The sequence below is a fragment of the Lactuca saligna genome, chromosome 2 (genome assembly GCF_052625555.1).
Source record: "Lactuca saligna cultivar CGN05327 chromosome 2, ASM5262555v1, whole genome shotgun sequence".
Taxonomy (NCBI): domain Eukaryota; kingdom Viridiplantae; phylum Streptophyta; class Magnoliopsida; order Asterales; family Asteraceae; genus Lactuca; species Lactuca saligna.
In genome coordinates this window covers 190,406,547-190,427,473 of record NC_136418.1, presented here as the reverse complement: position 1 = coordinate 190,427,473, position 20,927 = coordinate 190,406,547, and the positions used below count along the sequence as shown (strand labels likewise).

General features: G+C 33.3%; 2 long non-coding RNA genes across 12 annotated transcripts; both read right to left on the bottom strand.

Moving 5' to 3' along the window:
- LOC145028616 (uncharacterized) lies at positions 1-3,151 on the bottom strand. Of its 6 annotated transcripts, none has more exons than XR_013676090.1 (6): positions 2,892-3,151; positions 2,342-2,786; positions 1,951-2,140; positions 1,411-1,543; positions 613-1,316; positions 1-369 (listed from the first exon to the last, which is right to left on the bottom strand). It is a non-coding gene; the product is annotated as an uncharacterized LOC145028616 (long non-coding RNA). The 6 variants fall into 6 exon arrangements; XR_013676091.1 differs by having other exon boundaries at positions 1-1,316; positions 2,342-2,431; positions 2,564-2,786; XR_013676094.1 differs by having other exon boundaries at positions 1-1,316; positions 2,342-2,798.
- A 6,448-nt stretch (positions 3,152-9,599) lies between these two features.
- Positions 9,600-13,161, bottom strand: LOC145028614 (uncharacterized). 6 transcript variants are annotated; one of them, XR_013676084.1, is made up of 7 exons: positions 12,863-13,161; positions 12,243-12,536; positions 12,068-12,174; positions 11,242-11,328; positions 10,199-10,300; positions 10,021-10,078; positions 9,600-9,773 (listed from the first exon to the last, which is right to left on the bottom strand). It is a non-coding gene; the product is annotated as an uncharacterized LOC145028614 (long non-coding RNA). The 6 variants fall into 6 exon arrangements; XR_013676083.1 differs by having other exon boundaries at positions 10,199-10,295; XR_013676082.1 differs by lacking the exon at positions 10,199-10,300 and having other exon boundaries at positions 12,243-12,692.
- Positions 13,162-20,927: the final 7,766 nt, after the last annotated feature.

Here is a 20,927-nt window from a genome sequence, read left to right as displayed (position 1 = left end):
TAAATAGCACCCAAAAACTGAGTCCAACTCAGTTTAACCAGTTAAGTGCAAAAATAAAATGGCAATTAATAGTAAACAATTAATTGATATTTTTTATGCTAACAGTCACACACGTTGTTGATTAATTGACTTTTCCCTGTTAAAACTCATGTTTGCATTTTTATATGTTAGATCAATGATAATTAGCATGTTATACTCTAGGAATTTTGGATATATTAAAGCAATATGTGAAAATTTCGACATTTGATAGTTGTTGCCAATGTTCTTGCGAGCCACTCCTAACCTGTTTCAAACCTAAATTCCTCTATAGCAATAAAAAAAATCCCTTCATTAAACTCCTTTTGACCACTCTTATGCAATTGCCTCATACTGTGTATGAAAACATAAGGATTAAGTAAAAAAGAAACTCAAATATATAATGCTTAACAGATTAAGTCCAATGACTAAATAGAAACAACAAATTTGAATCCATGCATCACCCAAAGCATAATTCTTGTAATTTTGTCCCTAAGTTTGGACTTTGTTACGAAGATTGTCCCTAACGACATATTTACCCTTTGTAAAAAATTTATTGACATTTGAATTTAAATAATTCTAAATAGTTTTATATACCTGGGGCCAAAACACACGCACGTATCCACCCTCTCTCTTTCATGTTACCATTTCTTTCTGTCTTCCATATAACACCGTCCTTCAACCTTTATGCATATTACAGTCCAAAAAACTGCAACCAAAATAAAATCTCTTTTTTGCCCATATGATTTTAGTCAATTTGACTTTATTGGCCATGTAAGCATCATCATATTCCATCTATGAATTTAGAATGATTAAAAGTGAGACATATTTGTATCAAAACATAATATTTCCTTTTGAAGACTCTAATAGCTTGTGACCTTGCTATTTCCTAATAAGAACAGACATAGAACCAAGACAAAAACTCAATTGCATGAAAAAAGACATGTAAAAAGAAATCAAAGATATAGAATTGAAAAAGAGTCAGGTTTGTATCATCTTATGAACTTTGAACTCTGTAGACTCGAGATGAACTCCAGATCTACATAGGGAAAGTAAAAAAATCAACCAAAAGAGCATAAAGTTTTATTAAACATAAATGATGAATAAATCAAGACATCATTTAGTATACTTGGGCTACGATAAAAAAGAAGATTTTGTTGCTCCTGTGAAGCATCTTTATACTTAGGGCTAGGGTTCGAACAATCAAGGGAAAATAGCCTCTTCAAAGCATCTTTATGGTTTCAGGGCTACAAAGTTCTTGTTCCTCTCATCCATTTCCATAATGGCACACTCCAACTCACCTTCAAAAAGAAAAAAAAAAAAAAAAATTTGCAAAAATTTTGTTTTCCTGATTAAACAAAGCAAATCAATACTAAAAAGAAAGTGGTTAGTTACCTGATCACATAGCTGTCAAAATGAATGTTGGAAAATACCCCTTTGTGATTTAATTTGTCAAAAATAGGTGGCGATATGCAACCTGATAGCATCACCAGATCATTGTATTTTTATCAGTCAAACTACTTTCAACCTGAAATAAACATTAACAAAAACAAAAACAATCGACAATTATGATTATAATGGTAACATATCAAATATGACAAAGTAACCCATAAAATTAAAACTAAGATATTATATGGTAGAGTTTCAGAAAAGAACCCCTTGCCTTTCCATTCTTCCATAATTTCATTGACTGTAAATAACAGAAACTCAAAACATGTCACGAAAGGGGAAGATTATGGAAGAGTGTAGGGCATATATTAGCTAATACATCACATAATTGGAGCATTAGTTACGGTTCATCACAAGGACCATTAGTATTGTGGCTGGTTTAATTTACAAAATTAGGATAAATAATGAAATCAGATTACTCATGATGAGACTAAGTATTATAATAAATTAATATAAAAAAGAATGGATTGTGTGACAGATGCCCACCATGAGGAAGATCAAGTGCCATGATTCTGTCCTGAGCCTTTAATATTGCAATTTACCCCTTCTGTTCTGGCTAATGTCAACCCTTATTGTTTGTGTTTATAGGTGCGTCGTCCTTGATTGCCAAAAGAATTGCAGTGAAGTTAAAAAAGATGTGAATATGTTCGCATTAAGCCTTCTTGTTGCAATCAACCTATTCCAACAAAAAAAATATAAATTTCACATCAGAAAATTCACATTCTGTATATTATCACCACTATTTATGACTAACTAAGAAGTTGTTCCATGAAATATCAGTTTAGTTTCACTGGGGCATTTCCACATACAGTTGGCATGCATTTTCTATCTGTTAGAAGAAAATAAAAATAAATAAGCAAAGGAATTAGACGATTACCTGCAATGTCGTAATCTCACCCATCACTTATTTTTTCCAGATTTTGAGTTTCGTAATCAAATCCTCAATTCAGAAAATAAGGAAACCAACCTGCAAACCCATATCATTCCACAAAACTGAACAGAAATATTTAAAATTTTGAAACCGTTCAAAATCTAAGGATCTATTTAAAATATTTCATGCAATAAAGATTGTACATAAAAATATAGTTAAGAAAAATACAGAAAGGATGATCTTTTTGGGTTTCCATCTCTTTCAGGTGGCAATGGTTGCGTTAACTAAAGATGGAAGTGGTTGTTGTGTTAAATGACGATGGAGGAAGAAGTAGCAACTTCGAATAGGGTTTATGGAGAGAAAGATGCGACTTGTAGTGATGCAGGTTGAAGTCGCGGCTGCTTGTATTAACGTCGGTGGCCCGTTGTGATGTCGAAGACAAATCCACGCCCTGGTCATTCTACTTCATTAGACATACAAAGAAAAGAAAAGGATGGAGGTTTAGGGATTGAAATCGAATCAAGAGTGAGGTTAAGGGTTTGAAATCGTAACTTACCTTGAATGTAGAGTTGAAGCATTTTAAGATTGAAAAAAGAGTGATGAGGGTTTGGATTTGGTACGGAGGATGTGTTGTTCTTCAGATTGAGAGAGTTTAGAATTTTAGGGCTTTAATTGACTAACAGAAAAGATGCGATTTTATAACATCTATCTAGTAATTGTCGGTTTCCTTTGGCTGAAAGCAAGGTATACTCATTCAAACATCATGTGGACGGCGCGGAGAAGTTCAATAGGAAGCCGGCCAGAATCCATAGATATTTGCCGACTTATCAGTATTCAATGAATCGATCAAGAGAATTAATCTGAGTTTTGACTTTTTCAATGAGGGATATGATTTTTCTGAAATGCATAAACTTGTTGTACATGATGTATTAAAGGATGTACTTCTTAAAATTCAGCAAAACATGCTAAATGCTTTTTAAGGTACTAGCCGTTTACCCGCGTCAAGCGCCAGATGCGAAGGTGGCGGTGATGATGATGTAGTGGTTACTGCTGACTCTTTTCAATGAGTTTGTTTTTCGATGAAGGTGTACGGTGGTACAGAATACGGTGCAATCATTTAGTTAAAATTAAGAGTTTGTTGTTGTTTTGGGTCTAACAATGTACTATTTGTGTCGAAAATAGATCATTTTTAAAATAATTATAATATTTGAAAAAAAATCATTTTCTTCATTGAAGTAATTGTATCCTCCAACGAATAGTATATGAGCGACAATTAGTTTCCAGATGATGATTAGTTTTCTTTTGAAATATATTTGATACTTTTTTATATAATATAATTGTTTATTTATTATATTCGATAAATATTAAAAGCTTTTAGTTGTTTAGTAAAATGTTGTTTGATAGTTTTTTAAATGTAACATTTGTGCTTAAAAGAAGTTGAATCCTGGATTCCAATTCCAAAGTCTGAAAATAATGTTTGATACCAACCATTACAAGAAATGATACCCATGTGTACATGTCAATATAAAAGACAAAGATAAATATGTCATGTACTTCCAACACATCGAGTTATTGCTTGAAATGGTATAAAAAATAAGAGCTGAAAACTGCAAATGACCACGAGGAGATCAAATGTAAACATGTCATGTATTTCAAAAAAAATATTGTAGCATTGCCCTTCTAACAGTGTATCCATACAAAACAGTAGTGTCATATAGATTGTTTCGGTAATTAGTTCATTTGATGGATAATTTCATTTCTACAATTATTCTCCCTTTCGGAAACATGTCATATTATAAAGAACACATGGTATGGTCAACATATAGTTGTTAGAGATGTAATATTAATAATATATGTTACTTCAAATATTTGTTGATGTTAATTTATCGAAAGCTTAAGTAACTATGTTAAGAAAAGTTTACCATTTTTTAAAACGAAATATGTTGTAAAAATAGATATTTTAAAATTCATTTTTGGACTTAACCTACTAAAATTGAAATATTGTTATTTGCTATTTTTTCCATAATTTATAACGTTTAATCCATGTTTTTTTAAAAGTCTTGAAGACATTTGATCCAACATCCAATGTATACTAAAAAAATGGTGATAAAAAATCTCATTATCTACTAACTCGACATTAATAATCGGGGTTTGATTAGAGATTTTCAACTCATCTAGAGAAACATATGGACACGACAACAAAAAAAAAGTATATGATTAAAGTTGGGGTAAATTTGTTTTCAACCGTGTAGTGTTTAACACAACACTAAACAAAAACGTTCACAATGTCCAAATGTGAAACCGAGATGAACTCGATATGAAGTAAAATGGTTTAAGTAAGAGATTTTATTTACATAAAAGTGTTAACATAACACAATACACAAATCTTAGGGTTAAGGTTATGATCAAATTGTTTCAACACGTTTTATATTTCAGTTTGATACAATTCCATAACACTAAACGTTTACCATATATATTTAAAGCTGAACAATATTTTCCTTAATCTCAATTTAAATATATTATATATTATATCATCATACTCACTTATTAAAACATTACATTATAAATCATATCATAAAATTGAACTTTTTACCTACTTTCACGTAAAAAAACGTAATATCGGGAAGTCATCATAATCCCCTCCATTTTGTTAATATATTAGATATATTAAAATAATAATAATAATAATAATAATAATAATAATAATAATAATAAGTAAAATGTAAAAGGAGGATTACATAGTTGTCAAGGATGGGAAATAACCACCAATATAAACTATATTTCTTTATATTTAAAATTATTTTCGTATGCTCTTATTCTTTATTGATGCTAACTAATACACTTTATAATATATTTTGTATTTGCTTGATAATATAAAAATTTTGATAAGATAAAGGAAATGAATTTTATCAAGCAATCAATTATAACCGTTCCATCATTTTTGGGGAATAAGGGTAAAGCATATCATCAATATCTGCATATGTATATTGGTGTATAGATAAGGTCAGAAATGCATTTTATATTTCATCCGCCATTGGTAGATTAAAACCTTTAAGTGCATAGACAATGTCTAAAGATGTTTTATGCCTTATTTTAATACCAATAATAATCAATGTTTACACAGTATGTCAATAAATTTAAAGAGTGATTGTACCACCTGAGGATAGGCAAGGATAATGCCTAGGAAACAAAATATTGAATTGCTAAATTAAACTAATACACATAAAAAAAAAAAGGAAAAAGAATAATTATTTAGACATTGAATAAGGTAAACAGAAGGAGTATTTGTAATCCAAAAACTCTAAACCAAGCAGCACCAAGAAGATCAACAAACAAAGTCGGCTACACATAGTAGGCAAATACAACCACCATGGGCAAAAAATGGTTAAGCCACTGACAAAAGTTGAAAAAGGGCTTCAAATCCAACAATTGAAATTTGTATAGGACTCCATGAATCCATCTAAAGCAACAGAGAAATAGCATCAATAGCTATAGTATGGCTCAGAAAACCAAAAATCAGCACCAAGGGCAAAATGGTCAAAATTTGTATATGCAGCAAGGTGCCAAGAAAATTTCAGGGAATTGCTCTGCAGACAATTTAAGACGTTGTTTACACACCGTACAATGAAAAAAGGTAGCAAAAGAAGGCTTAATATATTAAGTGTAGTTCTAATCACCATTAAAATCACAATGTACTTCAGAAGAGCGTCCAATAATAGCAACAGACTTAACCAACTTAATCAACAACCCCTGATATGATTCTTGTTTCTATCTAACATCGTATTCTTGGATTCCAAAGCTTGACCTTTCCCTCCCTTTTAGATTACTGATATTAGTTTTCTTCAGACACTTGCAAAAGCATATGAATGAAGGAAATCTTATTATCACACAACATAAAATAATTATACTCTGGGTATTAATTCATGATTATAAAAACAAACATATAGAAGATTTATATAACTTTCAAATATTTGGGTACCTTAAGGTTGTCTATTTTATGCTCCTTTAAGTAACCAAAAGGTACTTTTTCAACAGGCATGCTTTAACAATGTATTTTTAAACATTTAAACCCAAAATATAACTGAACATTGCCCAAAGTGAAAAGTGAAAACAAAGTTTGAATCTGATTATACTTGTAATCTTTTGTAGATTGTGTCAAGTCATCCATATACACTATGTTTGGTTCCACCAAAGAGCCTCATCCCTGATAAGTTTTTGAAATGCCCCCAAAATATTAGAAGAGCATGACAAAGCAAATAAAGTGTTGGCACTAAGATTTTTCATCTAATGTTCCCTTGAGCTTTGTTCTTGTTCTCTGTGTGATTTCCTCTCTTCTCAAATACAAAGTACACTAACAACTTTCGTACATCTAAACTGCACCAATTCTAGAGAAATTACAGTATGACACATTCAAACCAGCCATGACTGTATAACTTACTGATGTAGAAATCTCCAAATGTTTCTTTTTAAATCTTAGTCATGTCATGCCTTTCTTCTTAAAACCCGGTCATGCCTTTTCTTTTATTGCAAGTCAAGGGAAATCAAAAGAAAAAATCAACCGAACACCAAAACCAAACTAAAATCAAAGTAAATTAAAAATCAATGGAGAGAATAGAGTATTCACATATTAGAAGAGATGGGAGATAGAGAGAATGGCGTTTACCTGAAACCAATTCGATTGAAGCAGTAAACAACAAATCAAAATCATAGTTTCCAGGTTTTCACCCGATTAGAGAGTGAAATGGGAATGATTTATAGGAAGGAGACGAACAACACCAGCACCTGATATAGGGGAAAATGAGCCAAAAATGAATGATTTTTTTCCGGATTCTAAGGCTTCAAAACAACTCAGATTAAAGGAATGAGTCAAAATCATACTTCAAATGAATTTGAAACTATTTCAAAACAATTCAAAAAATTCTGAAACTCACCTAATTGACCCCCACTTAATCCGTTTCCAACTTATCCGATATTCAACATAGGGATTATAGGGGACTTAGTCAAAAGCCATGAAAATAACCTAATAAACTGTCCTATCATGAATCTATATGAATACCAAATTTAAACAAATATAATTATTAGAAAGCAACTTATAAAGAAACGTTACTAAAGAAAGAAAGAAAGAAAAGGTAGAATCAAAACAGTAAACACAAGAAATGCATTCCAAACACTTTGTTTCACATACTAAACAACATAGATATGTTAAAGTTCATAGTATCATCATAAATTTTCTATCATCGCAGGATAAGTTAAGAAACAAAACTTTTTCGTTTTCTAGAAAAACTTAATTTCCTTATATTTACGTGTTCATAACATGCCAAGAATCAAAACTATATGAGTCCCTTTAAGCACAAATCACAGAATGGATGAGGATGGGGCGAATGAGGAGAGAGGGGGAACTAAAAAGCAAATAATAAGAAAAAGAAGAGGAACGGGGTTACCATGGTTGCTCAATAGTGACGATGTGGTAGTGAGTTTGATGGTGGTGAAAAACAGAGGAGAGGGGTTAGGATTTCCGGTGGGTCTGATAGCGATGGTGCAATGCTCTTGAGTGGTAGGAGGTATGTGGCCGTGTTACGGAGTGAGGCCATGGTGCCGGTGGGGAGTTTCCAGGAGACGGTGAGTAGGCTGATGGCTAGTTAGGGTTACAGATAAGGAGAGATGGTAAAGATAAGGGTGAGAGGATCAGATTCACAAAAGGGGAGCTGTGAGGTTTACCAAGTGGTTGTTAGCGGCATGACCGTCGAGAGTGGTGGTTGCTAGTGGCAAAAATAAGCAGGGGTGATCGTTGGTGATGGATACAATGAGCAGGAGTGGGTTTATGGTTATTATAAGGGAGATTGTGTTGTGGTTGTGATGAAGGACGAAGATGGCTTTGTGGTTGTGGTGCGATGGTTTTTAGAGACGGAGAAGGAGGAAGAGAGACGGTGATGCGATGGGTTATATATATACCAAAGCTGATAATGACAGCAAATGTGTGATACAACAATAATTTGTTTGGAGATGAATGGTTTGTACCTTTGTGGTATCAACTCAATATATATAAGGAAGGCATACCAAAATCACAATTTTTAGGAGAGATCTTGTGATTTACTGGATTCCACATTGACTCGATCAAGGATTAAAGGGCTCGGTCAAAGCCCGGTTTGAAGGAATTAGAAGTATTAAGCAATAAACTGGGGATATTGTTGGGCGTACAGGGGTGTTATTGGATGAAAACATTGCATAAACTGGTTGTACATATTGCAATTGGGTTTATACCTCTTAAAATTCAGCAAAATCTTATAAATGCTTTTTAAGGTATAAAGATATATATATATATATATATATATATATATATATATATATATATATATATATATATATATATATTAGGTTACAACCCGTGAAAACCACGGGTAAAAGATTTATAAAATTTTATTAAACTAATAATAAATAATTTCCTAAATTTTATAATTTTATATAAATTATTTGGTTATGTATAGTTTTTGTGAATTAGGAACCATAAATGTTAATATGATGATGCAGTTAATTTGGAGTATGGGCTGTATTAATTTTTGTAAGAAATTTGTGCTTTACAAATTTTATTGACCAAAGATGAAATCCACTTATTACAAAAGATAAAAAAATTTATACTTAATTGTCAATATTTTTGGATGGTGTCATTTCTTGCATTTACATAATTAATTGCGAGTCTTTGAGATCCATTCTGTTAGATATGAATTCGCAAAGATCATTACCATGAAAATGAAACAAATTCATTTAATAGTAATAAATATCATGAACAAAACTGATTAACATTGTTTATTATATCATACCTAATGTTTTAATTAGGTCGTATTAATAAAATTAAAACCTTAAAATTTAGTATTTTCCTCTAAAAGAAGTAAACACCAACTATTTAAAATTACTTTTACTTTTCCTTTTTCCAATTGGCTTGTTCTTCGTTTATTAAGTATATTGGTTTCAAACCTTGTTATGTTCTTACTTTGTCATCTTTGAAATTAAATAAAGTATCATAAAATTTTAAATAAAATAAAAATGGTAATTTCATCAAAACATGTATAAAAGAGAAGGTAATATCCTCTAATTAGTAAACATTGCCTAGGGAACAAACTTATATACAATATCGACAACTTTAACGTAAATTGTAACAAATTTTAACTAAAAAAGTTTTATAACTATCATAATAGTTATAAAGTTAATAAATATTGTGTGATGCAAAAAAACTAACATCATATAAAAATAAAATGTAAACAATCACTTAATAAACATACGACACAAAAGGATATTTTATTAAAAATTCCACTTGATACAAATACAGATACTTTATTAAAGCATTTAGACATATACTTTATTAAAGCATTTAGACAGAAGCAACAAAAATTATCTCAAATTCTTGCTCACAAACTTCTTTTTAGGCCTACGATTTAGCACTCTGCAAAAATGAATGGAAATTCATTAGTTAGCCCATCTGGTATGGAAATACACGTAATTAAGCAAAGTATGAGGTTATTTATATACAAAATGTTTTTAATGGTTACCAAAATAAACCCTATATAATCAGATATATTAAAATGTATGCGTATTATTATAGTTTCGTTAAAACTATTTATATGTGGATTGGAATTGCTTGTTGAATGTTATCCGATTTTTCAAGCAAAATTAATGTATTCAAAATAGACCTTTATTTAAAATCTTTTTAAATGTTATTGAAGTATACTCATAATAGCTGCTCCACATCTGTCAAATAAATGCAAAATAAATCATTAGAAATAATAATAACATGACAATTAGTCCAACTTGAAACCCCAACGGGCATATAAGAAAACTGTATGAGGAACCCGACATAAATAGACATACTTCTCCTTCTACACCCAAATTTAGTCTGTGAACTTATCTCTCACCAAGGCCTTTGCACTGCTTTATATGCAATCATTCATTCCATAACCAGCTAAAACTGAACTTTTAAAATAAAATAAGAAATTTCAAAGATTTTGAATCAAACAGATAAGTTGCGACAAGGAAAAGGTTTATAAAACAGTAAAATAGTTTTCAACCCCAAAATGAAATAATAAAAAGAGCAGTAATTGTTACATGAAAATACAAAATGAAATAATCGAAAGAGCAGTAATTGTTACATGAAAATACAAAATGAAATGAAATAATCAGAAAATAAAGATACAAATCAACTATTTTTTGCATATTATACATAATTTATTGTCCATTTTCTGTTTTTATGGAAATTTTTTTGAAACACAACCCATTATTCTCCAAAAAAAGACACACAATTCCTTAAATCCTTTTACTGTCCACTTTCTGTTTTTTCTGGAAAAAAAATTTTAAAGACAACACAATATTCTCGAACAAAACAATGCACCAAAAACAATATGGAAAACTTCTAAATTGAAAGTTTAATGCCATAGTATATCTTGAAAAAAATACAATGCAACATATAGTCTATTCAAACCCGAGTTTATTCATGATCAATGTGATGCCAATTTATACTCACCCAGTGGTTTAGTAACTGATAATGCTATATTTCATTTATTTTTTTTCCAAGTTTTAAAGGCCTTAAATATATTTCATTTATTTTTTTCCAAGTTTTAAAAGCCTTAAATCGAAAAGATGGAAACCATTAAATACATTTAAAAGGAAACTCTAATTTAAATCCATACCAATTGATTAAGATCGGAAATAATTGTTATCTCTAACAAATTTGTTAATAGCAATCCAATTAAATCAAGACATGCATCGCAAGATATTTTTAATATTTGATTTTCACAAAGTCTCTCACAAATACTTTGTAGAAATTGAAGAACAATAGATCAAGATATCCATGACTTTTCATCGTTAAACAAAATTTAAATCTTATTAATTTAATAAATAAAAAAATAATCTTTTACCTGTGGTTTCCACGGGTAAAATGGTCATTTTTGTAATTTGTGAGGCGCTACTTAATCCACTCTAGGAGCAGAATGTGCTTTGTGATCCTATAAAACAACAAGTATGGTTGTTTCAAACAGGGGTTGTATGGAAAAAAGATTAAAGTTAAGAAAGATGACAAAAAATGACCATTTAACATTTAACAAAAAAAAAATTCATTAATCCAAAATAAGGATATGACCATTTTGCCCCTGTAATGTTAACATGTAATTATTTTTAAAAGAGCATCTTGAGTTTCGAAAAAAAATTAAGAAAAGTTTGACAAGTATGGGTTTACTGCGATAAATTTAAAGTACAATGCTAAAGTAGGTAAAAATGAAAAAACAAAAACTAATTAAAAGGGAATTAAACGATATTGTGACCCTGTTCTGTTGTATTGAAACACGTATAGTTACATGGAAATCAATTTGGGAGATGGATAATATTCGTATAACATATAATAATTTAACTTTGAGTTTAATGAAAATCGAAAATAGGATCCAGGTACTATAACTCATACATACATACATACATACATACATACATACATACATACATACATACATACATATAACTTGTAATTTGTCATGTTGAAACACACTTTGGTTATTAGTAGAATGCAAAAAATGTCAATTCCTTCCAAACGTGAATAAGGTAAGTTTTTGAAATCACATTAAAATAGCATATCAGTTACACAGATCACATGTAATCGACAGTATTATATGGAGGGGCAAAAACGGAATTCCTTAAGATTTGTTTGATTGAACAGAATGGAATAGAATGAAAGAGAGAGTGAGAGGAGAGTACTTGACGGTGTCCATGGCTGCTAAGATTTCATTCATGAGATCGATTCTCTTATCGGTTCTCTGCAGTCCTTCCTTTGAAATTTTTTGCATTCTACTAATAACCAAAGTCTGTTTCAACATGACAAATTACAAGTTATATGTATGTATGTATGTATGTAATGTATGAGTTATAGTACCTGTATGGGGAGCATGAGATCTAGCAATAATGCACCAAGTACTGAAGCAACACCAAGTTGTTGGTAGAGAAGAACCAAAGCAAGAATGATGCGAAAAGGTGCAGACCATAAAGTGTGAAAGTGTGTGAAAGTGATTGGGTTACTTGCTGTTGGAAAAAAAATGGAAAATAAATGGAAAAAAAAATTAGAAAGATAATAAAAATGATCTTAAAAGAATGTAACAATCTTCCCAGATGCAATCTTTCTGCGACTCTCATTAGTTAGCCTCAAAGTCTTCCGGAAGACTGCAGCAATCTTTGATAAAAAATAGATTCAATTAGGTGTACAACTTCATTATCTTCAAGGTAAGTATGGAAGAAAAATCGATCATTAAGAACAATGGATGAAGAGCAATCGTTGCCAGAGACAATTAGGGTAGGCATTGTCTCTGCCGGAGGACGATAACAATCCCTGACACCACCGTGTTTGTCAAGAAAAATATAAAAGAACTATTTCTAGGGTTATACAGCTTCAACCGAAAAACATGATTTCAAAATTGAAATTACATTTGTCATATGGTAAGCTATCTTTGATTTCAGGAGAAAGTAGATGGGAATCAAAGGTTATTAAGAGAAACATACCTTACTTTAATTTCCATGGATGAAATCGATGAATTAGGCAACAAAAAAAGGCAATCGTAAAGTCATAGATCAGAGAAGAAGATGTGGGGAGAAGAAGAACTGGCAATCGATGAAACGATCTTGGAGGAGACAACCAGTTATTGTGCAAAACATGGGGAGAAGAAGAACCGCCAAGAAAACTCTAAATACAGAGTTATTGCGGTGAGGACTGTAGCAGAAGAAGATCGAACAGCTGAAATTGAAGAATGACGAAGAGAACTTTGATGAGGTGAGTTTTATTGAAAATGCGGTGAAATAAAGCATGGCAAAATTGGTATTTAACTTTGTATGAAACGAGTCGTTTTGAGTGGACACTATTGAGACGGCCTATTTTCTAAGACTGTCAGAAGCAATTCTAACCATTCATTTTTTAGATAAAACAAAAATATTTTTAAAATGTAAAATAATTGAAAATTTTCGAAAATCTTTTTTTCCAATATTATTTTCGAAATATATATTTTCCAAAAAAAAAACAAAAAAATATAAAAAAAAAAACAAAAAAATACAGTAGAATATTCTATATATCTGACAAATCTAGTAGAATATTCTAAACATTCTAAAAATCATATTAGAAATGTACAGTGTAATATTCTATTAAAATATTTCACGTATTTTTAAAAAAAAACGGTAATTTTTTTTATTATTTTTAATTTTTTTAATTTTTTTAGGTAAATAAAGTTCCGAAAATAATAATTAAAAAAAAATAATTTTTGGATTTTTCTTTTTATTTTGCATTTTAAAATTATTGTTAGATTTGGTCTCATGGTCTCACAAAATTAGCATGGTCTCAAATGAACCTGAACCTATATTATATCTATATAGAAGGATGGGCTGAAGAATTATAATAAAAATAAAAAATAGAATTGCATGCGCCGAGTTTCGAACTTGAGCCTGAGCCATGAATGTCAAGCGCCTTTGTCATGTCCACCACCAACTTTTTACATACTTTAATCTCGACATCTCAAATATATATATATATATATATATATATATATATATATATATATATATATATATATATATATATATATATATATATATATATATATATATATATATATATATATATATATATATATATCAGGCCCCCCAAACAATGTGGGCCTATGCGGTCGCACACCCGGCATATGTTAAGGACCAAGGTGAATCAAGTACATATCTTCATGTTGCTTGTTTTAAGGCAACTTAACTCATTTTGTTACTCTTTTCCATCTTTACAATCATTCCTCCCACCACCATGTTCTTTCTTTTAAGTTTTAACTTCCTATTACATTTTGCGTTTTTCATTTGTGTGTGTGTGTGTTTTTTCAAAAAACGTAAGAAAAAACTTTCCACAAATGTGACTTGATCAAAGTGGAGAAAACTAAAGTTGCTGGTTTTTATAATGTTGATTTTCTGAAGGTGATTTAAGTTGTATAAAGTAAACTAAAACACTAATATTAATTAATGTAGATATCTGGTATTTTGAGTTGTTTTGGTAGAAGAATGAACATCCGGGGATAATTCGTGAGGCTAATCAACCTTAGTTATTTATTCAGTACATCCAAGTTATCTTAGATACTATCAACTCTCTATATAAGCAAACCTGAAGAATGAAATAGTTAATATTTTGTTTTCAAGTTTATTATGACATATTTTCTTATTATTTAAATTGATTATAAAAAGTAATATTATCACGCACAAAAGTTAAATGTATAAAATAGAAACCTACTTTCACATATTTCCTTTTAATAACAACATAATTTATATTTTTTCACACACACACACACACACACACACACACATATATATATATATATATATATAATACTATATTATAAATATATTATAAAGCATATTAGTCACATCTTGAATTTTAAGAGGTATAAATTACAAAGTTTTTTGTACACATCAATTGTGCAAAAATAGTTCATTAATACTTGACAAAAGTTTGAAAACTTGAATCAAGGAAAGTAATTAAAAATTTTAATTTTGATTTTTGTTTTGAATTTCCTAATTTCTTTGATTTAATGCTGTTGATTTTCAAGTAATTTGAAGAAGATTGAAGATGTCAGACCCTTGTTATGCTCAATGCCTTCAATTCACAAGTATGGGCTTTCCTTTCCTAAATCGACTTATGGTCTTGTTAGTAAATACGAATTGATTTCCCATCTTCATGTATAAATTAGTCTTTTTATATTTGTTCACGGGTTCATATTCTCCACAATCGCCATCACATGATCATCCATCACTCCTGTGACAACGATCTGACACCACTCCACCGGTCCTTGATTTGTAACCTTACTTATCTTGAGCAAGATTCGCAAATAAAACCCTTAGATCTAAGTTGGAACTATTAGATGCAGTACATCAAATGGTAGGGCTTCAAACTTTTTTGTATCTTTCCCTATCGCAACATATGCTCTTTTTTTTTTTGGTTTATTTTGCAACAAAAGCATGATCGAGTCTGATTTTTAGTTGGAATATCTAGTAAGTTCGATTTTTGGTTTATTTTGCAACCAGTGGTGTGTGGTGTGTTAGGGAGTTCACGTTGTCCTCAAATGTTTCATTTTCTCCTTATTTTTCAATTTCTCATTGATTGACATCCATTGTTTTACCAAAGCAGAAACCTCATAATTTTTTTTGAAAGGGATAAGTTGCCTGATAGTTTCATACTCAGTTTCCTTTCCTTCTTACGTCGCTTCAAGTTCCAACCCTGGTATGAAACTTAAATAATTTGAATTCCCATCTTCATTGTATATTTATAAAACTGAATTAATCTTTCTTAGATTTGTTGCTTTTTGTGTCGCACTAAAATTGGTTAATTTGTTCATTGTAATGACTGTGATGTTCATTTACTTCCTGTGGATAATTAGGGTTTGGCAACGCCAAACTAACGAGTCAAATTCCTCTACTTCATGGTAAACTTCATTTCACATTTCCACTTAAGAAAAGGTTTTTACTTTATTGTGGGAATTCAACGATAATTATTTAGTTTTTTTCAGTATTTTTGTAGATTCAACATATAACTTTGGGAAATTATCTCAGTTGTTTTTTTTTTAATATTTGCACCCTGGTTCTTTCAGATGATCTTAATGTAAGTGGTCTGCAAGGTGAATTAGGGACACATGCTGAATTAGAGAAAAAAAGGTGAATTGAATCTTCGTCCCTTTTATTGTTAAATTTATCCCTAACATGTTGGATTTCTCTTCATCTAGGTGCTCTACAGGACTCAACGACCACCATTTTTTGGATCGCACCAGGCACTACTGCCATGAGGACCTTACACTTCACAACACTCACCTTATCCTCTTGCCATCCTTACCGCCACCAACGTTCTCTCCCCACTGCATAAAAGAAAAGACACTTATCAATTTGCAAAATGCCGAATGTTGACTTTTTTTCAATCCTAAATCCTGTTTATCTTAATTTCACTGATTTTTTTGGCCATACTATTTTAATGTAATTTAGGTCTGAAAACGGATGATCAGGTGCGTTAATTGACTAAAGGTCTAAATTAAACTCTTGACTCTTGAGGTAACCCTACTTCTTCATTGGCACCACTACTTCTAATTGGAAGAGGTAAATCTTAAATTATTTTCTTTTTGCCTTTTTTTCCTGATATGTAGAGTTAGGTATCAAGTAGTCTGCAAATTAAAGTTTGAAATGGTCATTTTTTTTATTTAATTATTATTTGAAATCTGCATATTTTTGTTATAATCAACAGTACGTATTCAAAAAATATTTACTTGGTGTGCTTTTGGTATGATGCTAATTAAGTTGGAGCAGGAAAACTTACAGTTCTCCCTATGGGTTTGGAGGTGCAAGTTGGTATTACTGTAGGTACAGTTATCCCCATGGGTTTGGAGGTGCAAGTAGTTAAAATTGTTTTTTATGATAATGAATTGGAAAACTGCGAGATAATACTTGGGACGAGTATGAGTATGTGTGAATGGTAGTAGAGGCCTATACTACCGGAAGCACATGAATCACGCTTGGATCAAGGAAATTCAAAAGGTTACCAAGAAGCTAGTAGTTGATTCCGTTTTGTTCATGTGTGTCATTACCATTGTTTCGGTAATGACTAAGAAGATGATTGTTATTCCGACCCTAGTGGTCATACCAAATTAAGTCCGATTACGACGAGTATGTAACGTGGTTTCGAGAACCAAGTTCGATGTAGCACCTGACTTAAGCCGGAAGAATTTATCAAAGCGATCAGTAGAGGTATCGCGACGATTGCTTGTAGCTAGAAATGCTACCTTTTAAGATGAGATTAGAATATAAAGGAAAGTATAGTCAGTTCTGGAAGACTCTAAAAGACCTGACTCCAAGCAATACATCATACGATGAGAGGTCATTAGAACATGACCTATCAGTCTATTATGATAATTGAAGGAGGAAACTTATCTCAAGTTTGTTAAAGAGGGATTCGCCAATAAAGATTGAGATCGTGACATGAAGATCACGATTGGAAGTCTAACATGAGATAAAGAGCGGGTCCAAGATCGGACACCGCCTACAGTCAAGAAGTCTTAGAGTTAGATACTCGTTTGAAGAAACATCAAAGTTACGGTTATTACTTAGGATGAAGAGATAACGTATGGAGTCATCATGTGAGCCGTGTTTCATTGATGATTCCATGACGTACTCATCCTAAGGGGGAGGTAATTGTAACGCCCGTAGATCCGGGCTAATCAATTTAGAGATAATAGGGGACGAAAAAGACTTTTTGACAAAAGATTATTTAGAATAAATAATCTTAACCGAGTTGTATAATATGTCTCAAGGGTTCCGTACATATAAAGAATGCCGAAATCCGAGTTATAACGAAGAAGTTATGTCCCGTCGAAGTTTTTCGGCAAAACCGGCACGACACTAGGAGACATAAATAGTGAATTTACGACAGAACGAATTTTAGCCTTAGTGATCTAAACTAAAGTCGTAGAATATGTTAAATCAAGAGCATCCATAAAAAGAGCGCCCAAATCTGACTTCGTATGAGGAGGTTATGAATTTTCTAAGATTTGGCATAGCAGTGCACGACCCGAAACTCGAATTTTAGTTCGAGCGGTTTTTGGCCTATGTGACCTAAACGAGAGTTGAAGTCTCGTTAATAGGAACTCAACGATCAAAATACAGATGAAAACGGAGTCCGTATGTGGAAGTTATGAATTTTACGCGGACATTTAACAATATAATCTCCTCCTACTCTTAAATTTAAGATCGATCGAGAATTAGCCGGTGGAATCAAAATGGAAGTTGTATATCTTGTTTTTACCTACGCGTGGATATAAAGAACGTCTAAAACGGAGCTCGTATACAAAAGTTACGGGGTTTAGAAGTCGACAGGGTGCTGTGCGAAATCGGGTGACGTGGCTGAATATGGGCCAAGGCTTTCTCCCCAAGGCAAGCCACCAGAAGGTGACATGTGGCATGGAATCGATGAGCAGGAGGACCTACTCGATGAGTAGAGCTGTTTTCCAGCCTATAAATAGAAGTGTCGGGTTCCCTCATTCTTCACACCATTCCAACCTCTTCTCTCTCTAGCCCCCAAAACCCCCCCTGAGCCTAGGTAAACCCCATAGCACCCGAAGGAAGCCCCGAGGCTCCCAAAGCCCCGAGAAAAGAGCCTTTCGGCTCGGGAATGCTGCTCTGGCGAAGCCCGGTTTTCGAGAAAACCCGCTGTAAGTGAGCTACGTCTAACCTATCTTCAGTATAACTTATGTTTCAATATAGTAATGTTATTAGGAACTTATAATGAGTATTTGGGCTATTATTATGAGTTATATAAGTGTCATTGTAATATATTTTTAACCACTCGCGGTACGGGGAATCTGGTTTGGAGGGCTGCTTGGGTTGCTGGATTCAGAAGTGCTATATGCCAAAATGATCCTGCCCTCCGGTGTTTCATTCTGGCCCCTGTCTGTACATAGTGGGTGAAGAGTATTGTTTAACACTTATATAATAGTAATAATAGCAAGACTATTAATTAGTCTCGGTGAATGTTAGACTAAACTCTAGTGATAATGATACTAGGTTTTGTCCGAGGGAAATTGTTTTAACAGTAACAAAGTGTTGTCCGAGTACCGAGTCATCACCTTATCAAGTGAGTGCATGGTCCCTTTCATCTTACACGTACATATGAATTATTTTATATAAACTACGTGCTACTTGTGCATATTATCTCTATACTTGCTATCTGTAGCACCTGATTTCTGGTATGTAAATCTTATTCGAATATTTCTTACTTTAGCCTTGGACTCGGCGAGTCATAGGTCCGACTCGCCGAGTAGGGACGTGACCCAGGACACGTTTTAAGTTGGCGACTCGGCGAGTCCATATCCTGGACTCGGCGAGTCGCCGCTGTTGGATGAAACCCTAAGTTTCAAGGGTTTGCACCCTATTTAAACCTCATATCCGCCCCTTGCCAGCCCCCATTCACCCCTCAGAGCTCCCAACCTCGTTCTAAGCTGCTCCTTGAGAGTTTGAGGCTATTGTGTGTGTTTTTGAAGGTTTGGAAGGAGGAAGGAAGTAGATCTAGAAGAAGGGAAGCCATTCAGGGCATTATTGTGTTCTTCCAGCAGTTCCTTTGAGGTATAACCCGTTTTCCCCATGATTCTATGCTTAATACTTCATTTGGGTCTTTCTTGGTCAAATCCCCAAGCTTGTATGTGCATTGCATGTCATAATAAGATGTTTGGCCTCTAGATCTAGGCGAGATTGAGCTCCAGGAGCTCAGATCTGTTAGCTTTATGGCCCCATGTTGCTTGTTAGCCCTAGATCTACCCTTTTGAGACATTTTGAGCCCTAAAATCCATATTGGTGAATATCCACACGTAAAGTTGGAAACTTTACGTGTGATTCGTGTCCTAGAAGTCCAGATCTATGAATGGCATGGACTGGAATCGAGCAAATCCGTGTATTTAGTAGGTGCATGGCAACGACTCGGCGAGTCGTTCATATGACTCGGCGAGTCTGTTCGCGAGTCTCCGAATTGGTCCCTTTATGCTGTATCGAGTTTAAGCAGTGAGTCACAGGGGGTGACTCGGTGAGTTGGAAGTTGAACTCACCCATGGTAGGACTCGGCGAGTCATGGCCTGGCTCGGCGAGTCCGCGACAATCTTCATAGACCAAGAACAGACTCGGCGAGTTGTTCATGCAACTCGGTGAGTCTAAGCATGAGTGTTCATCGGATGAAGATGAACTCGACGAGTTGTTCATACAACTCGGCGAGTAGGACGAAGAACTTCAATGTCAATTTAGAAGAAGAACTCGTCGAGTCATAGCCTAACTCGACAAGTAGAATCAGGGACCCAGGACAAATGTCTGGATAGGGACTCGGCGAGTTGGAGAGCCAACTCGGCGAGTCGAGTCAACTGAAAGTTGACTCTGTTTTGACTTAGGGCTAGACCAGGGGTAAAATGGTATTTTTACCCAAAGGATAGTTAGCAGTGTGTGATTAAGTATGTTGTGGGAATTGCAGTCGGAGGAGTTCCGGAGCAGCAGTAGTCAGTCAGTTCCCGATCAGTTCAGCAGCTACTTTGAGGTGAGTTGCCTTCCAGTAGCGGTGGGTCTAAGGCCACAATGCCGACCCACCAGTAGGAGATGTGTGATTAGATGATTGTCTTTGTGATATTCATCTAGGGTTGCTAGACTATGTGATATACGTGTTATGTGGTAGTAGTAGGGGGGTGAAATAGTCCCCAGTATCCGGTCGAAAGGACCGAAGGGGAGGCCAGCACCCAGATATGCTAGGCAGTATCCGGTCGAAAGGACCGAAGGGGAGGCCAACACCCAGATATGCTAGGCAGTATCCGGTCGAAAGGACCGAAGGGGAGGCCAACACCCAGATATGCTAGGCAGTATCCGGTCGAAAGGACCGAAGGGGAGGCCAGCACCCAGATATGCTAGGCAATATCCGGTCGAGAGGACCGAAGGGGTAGGTCGGGCACCCAGATATGCCTGACAAATTTATGTATGTTATGTGATTATGTAGTATGTGGTACAGTGGGGGAACTCACTAAGCTTTGTGCTTACGTTTTAC